Source organism: Dioscorea cayenensis, chromosome 2, assembly GCF_009730915.1.
Source record: "Dioscorea cayenensis subsp. rotundata cultivar TDr96_F1 chromosome 2, TDr96_F1_v2_PseudoChromosome.rev07_lg8_w22 25.fasta, whole genome shotgun sequence".
NCBI classification, from domain to species: Eukaryota; Viridiplantae; Streptophyta; class Magnoliopsida; order Dioscoreales; family Dioscoreaceae; genus Dioscorea; species Dioscorea cayenensis.
In genome coordinates this window covers 8,764,172-8,769,384 of record NC_052472.1, presented here as the reverse complement: position 1 = coordinate 8,769,384, position 5,213 = coordinate 8,764,172, and positions in this window count along the sequence as shown.

Genomic DNA, 5,213 nt, shown 5'->3' with positions numbered 1-5,213 from the left:
AAGAGATTCTATTCTAAGTTCCCAATAGTTTAGACCTAGTCATCATGGCTTATTGGGGCTAATAGGCCTTTGAATTCCCCCGGTTCAATCCTAGAACTCAATCGACACTTAACGCCTATCATAATTGATAATCAAGATACTTATAGTACATACTCCCAACTCCTTCTCAGTGTGCTTAGTGTCATCTCCAATTGCATTGTTCTATAGTGTTGTATAAGTAAACTAAAGAAAGAGCATAACGATTAGGCTATTGATTAAGTGAAAAGGAAGTAATAGGAGCCTATCATCATTCTTGGAGACATACAACCCTCATGTTTACCCACGGGGTATTACTTGATGACATGTACACTTGCGGTATAACGGGTCAATTATAGTATTAAGTGCATACTTGCATGCTCATATATTTGCATAATTCACACAACCATAACCCGTCCGTCAATGGCCATTCTGGCTCAAGAGAGTGTTCAGACCCTTTAGTAATTAGTAATTACCCTCACATTATACACCTCAAGGTCCTCCATTTCTTCATCTTGTTTTTGTATCCACTAGAACTTTGAATGAGGAGCAGAGGATGTAGTCACTTGTCCCCCACTTAGCTTCTTGTAAACTAGCTTCTTTGGCAGTGCAAGCATATTAAACACAAAAGCTTATGCCCCTAAGAGTAAGTTCTTCTTCTTAGGTAAAACTCCTTCAGTGTCATCCTTTCAGTCTATAGCTTCCTGTAGGAGGAGTAGCTATTATAAATCTTCTTGAAAAGAGTACCCTTGGAATGGTGAGGCTTTGGTGGCCTGCCCCCTTTCTTCATGTTGTTTTGTTGGGGTCGAAGATCACCAGTTGTGGAGTTCACATTTACCATTCGTAATGGTTCAAAAGAGGTTCTAAATGAACTTGGTTAGTTATTCTTTGAGTCTTATTATGAGACAAAACCAAGGTTGTCAGACCCGGCCCGGACATTGACCCTGTTAAGGTCAGGGGTCAGGGGTCAATGGGTTCGACCGGGTCGAACCGGGGTTAAACCGGGGTCAATAATAAAATATAAAAAAATATTATAATAATTAATAATGAACAAACATAATATTAAAACTATAATTATAATATAAAAAATTACTCAAATTTGATATTTAACTTGATAAATGACCTTATATACACTAGTGTTTTCTAATTATGTCATTTATTTTTAAATTTTTTTAAACATTTATAAATTTAATATATTGATATATAATTATTGAACTTCTCTCGGTGTTTTTTTATTTATTTGTTTGTTTATTGGTTGATTTTGTCATAAAAGATAAGAAATTTAATTTACTAATTCTTATCTTTTATATGAATGATACATTTTATCTATAAATTATGTAACTTACCCAATTTCAATTGAGATTTTATTTTGTTTTAAATTGTCTTATATTTTTTATTTAGTTAGAATATTTTATTTTTATATTTTATAATAAAATTACACTCATTTATTGTTTTATTTTTTTAATAAATTAAATTTTAGAAAGTATTTAGTATTTACATAACATATTAATAAACTTTATTTTTAAATGCTAATTTTTTTGTTGGTATGTTTATGATATATATATATATTGTAATTCCATTTATTGATTATAAATTAAAAAACAATATTAATAAATATACATGATTTTGTAGTTTCTAATGAGAAAATAATAATAAATTATTAAATATTGTAAAAACTCTAATATTAGGACTCGATTGATCTAGCCGTCAACCGGTTTCCTGTTGAACTCGCCCTGGATCATCGGGTTAACACCGGGTTTTTCCATACCCGGCTCATCGAGTATACCCGCGTCACATGGCCGGTTCCCGGCTTTTCCGGTTGAACCGGCCGGGCCAGTCCGGGTCTGACAACATTGGACAAAACTTGCTTCCTCTTAGGGTCCGTTTGATTCACATATCGGTATAGCGCAAGAGTATAGCACATGATAAGGGTTTGTAGTACAACACAACTGCTTATCTTGCACTCTATTTGATATTCAAAGGACAATACAAATATTTTTGGGTTGTTCTTCATTTTATTGGGGCAAATACAGGACAAATAAATATAAAATTACTATAGTACCATTTATATACTACTATGTTGGTAAAAGATAATATTTAAATTACTCACCACAAATATATTTTTTTTTTAAATTTCAAAATGTATTAAACCAAAATATATTAAATCACATGTTGTAACATAATTCAATATAATTTTATTTTCATGTGACTCAAGTACAAAATTTTCATAATAATATTTGCCATTTATGGAAAAAATTATAAGTATATATATATATATATATACCCCCACATGCTTCATATCTTAACTAACTTTATCTAATTCTTTACAATGTTGGATCATCATCACAAAACTTAGGTTAAAATAAATAAATAAATAAATAAATAAAGCCAAATACTAAATCTAGCGCATGATATGCATAAATAAACATAAGATAACACCCAAAAAAATTGTGAAATTACTCTAATACCATTTATAGAGCAATATGTTTTTTTAATAAAAAGAATTTGTCAAAGATAATATTTTAAAATTATTTAGAACAAATGTATTTTTTATTTTCAAAATACATTAATTACTAATTATTTACGAGAATATATTTTAAATTTTGTTAATTTTTTCATTATTGGTGCCATTTATAACATTTTCCATACCGTTCACATTTATAAATCTTTCTACTAAACTCTATATAATATTTTCCAAACCATTCACAATTATAACATTTTCTAGTACCGTTCACATTTACTCAATATATTTTCAAGATTTCACAAGCATTAACTAAATAAAAATTAGCCCAAATTTAACAATTAAAAAAATTTATGAAATAACATGATATATAACAATAATCTCAAATATAACATTAGTTTCCCACCAACTATAACAAAATAGTAAATAATCCATCTTATATACTTTGTCATCAACAACATTAACATACAATGAGAAGATAGCATGCAACAAAAGTTATATCATATTGCAAAGAGATACAACCATGGGTACAAAAAAACATCATCTTCACGAAACTATGCACAACCTCTCCCAACACCCAACATATCATGCAAAGTTTACGGCATTTCCCATGATTTTCCTCACAAAAGTAAGCCTTTGGACACCATTCAACTCCCAGAAGTATTTCTCATACTCGAGCATATGAGAAAAATTGATCGTTAAATCAACCTCCTCATCCTCACTCAAGCCAAGCTTCTTTACTTCTTCACCTAAGTTTCTTACAATAGAAGGGTTTGGCATTTTTGTGACAATAAGTGCTATATTAGACCTTTCCACAAACATACAACTTTTCATACTTTGAATAAATGTGTTTGCAATATCCACCACTTTTTGACGCTTTGATGGAGGCTTGGAAATATTTGGTCCATTAGACATATGATTTTCCATAGGTATCCAGGACATATTCTCCTCATCAATTTCCAAATCGACATCAATAACGTTATTTGTATCATCATTTAAGCCTTCCACAACATCTACAACTGTCTCAGCTCCTTGGCCATTAGCACAATCTTTACCAAAAATACCTTGCAACCTTTCAAATTCTTTGAATTCCTTATTTGCATGATTTCCAACTTTTGGATGCTTCTGCATGCCTCAAAAAATATATACATGAATCACATTAGTTGGCCAAACAATATGTAGACATTAACAATTATAAAATGAATATAAAACGACAAATAAAATAGTACATCTTCAACAAAAGCATTGAACATACACTTTGAATATCAACCCACAAACCAATCATGCATAAGAAGGGAATAGAAAAACATGGAATTTCAACCTATTTAATCATAGTTACCTGTAGGTATTCATTCAAAACTTGAGGGTTGTCAACTGCGACACACTTTCGCACATCATCCCAACCAAATCCACTTGTGTTCATCATGTCCACTACTTCATTCAACTTTATAGACCATCTTTTCATTTTGTTAACCACATGCTTGACAGTAATGTCAATGCCGGGAATGCTTATCTTCATTCTTTTTGTGGCCTCTTCGTGTGTACCTATCTTGAATGTCCCATTTTTACCCTTGTAGCCAGCTAACACTAGTTTTTCCAAAATGAATGAAACACAAAAAGTGAAAATTTAATCAACTAAAGAAGAAATACAAATTTGTAAACATCACATTAAATAAATGAATTATTTCAATAATAATGAACACTACAATTCAAATTATGAAACACAAAAAGTGAAAATTTAATCAAAATTTTGAAAACATTCAAACAAATGTAGCTCAAGCACACAAAGCAAGTTACAAGAATTAAGCAAGATCCACTACAAGGTTTTCACATAACAGAAGTTACAATCAATAATTGTCTCTTCACAAACTAATTACCACTCATATGCCTAAATTCATCCCACATTTCTTGTGCAAGTGCATCTCTCTTTTCAGTCCACTGATTACTTGGTTCAGTAATCCCAATTAATGGTTCCTCCCCTACGGCCATCTCGTCATATGCAAGTGGAGCATATTCCTCAGGATCTACTGCCATGTTAATGCAAATGAAATTTTGTAACAGACAGCATCTCTCTATCACATTTCTTGCTTGAGCATACTTATAATTAAGGAATCCTTCGTATGCGCCATCATTTTTTTCAAAAGTCCGAAGCATCTCTCTATCACATTTCTTGCTTGAGCATACTTATAATTAAACAACTCTTCACAATTTTGAGGTTAGCGTCAGTAGGAGGCCCATTCTTGAATATGGTACCGCCTACCTCTGTATGGGGCTCGGAATCCTTCCAAATTCGTGTTTCCGCCATTAAAAAGATAATATAAACTTAAGAAAGTTATGGTGAAATTGATATTAGGACTTTTAAAAACTTTAATTAACAAAAACACAAAACAAAAATTAATTATTGTCATACCAATTGGAATTTTCAAGCCATTTTGCCTAATTATGGCATGATACAATACCCTAGAATCTAAAGCCGATCCTTTCCATCCCTTGCTAATACATATGTAAAAAGCATATCTCTTGTACAAACTCCTAGGACATTTGTTGCTAGTCCACCTTTCCTTGTTTGATACCTAGGTCTATCCACTGTATTTGGTGTTATTGGTATGTAGGTACCATCTAATGCACCTAAACACCCCTACATGCACATTGGGAAATTATAATTTCATTAAATTAATTGCAATTAAAAAAACTTGTAAATTCAATTTTTGTATGCTCAAGTAAAATATACCTTGAA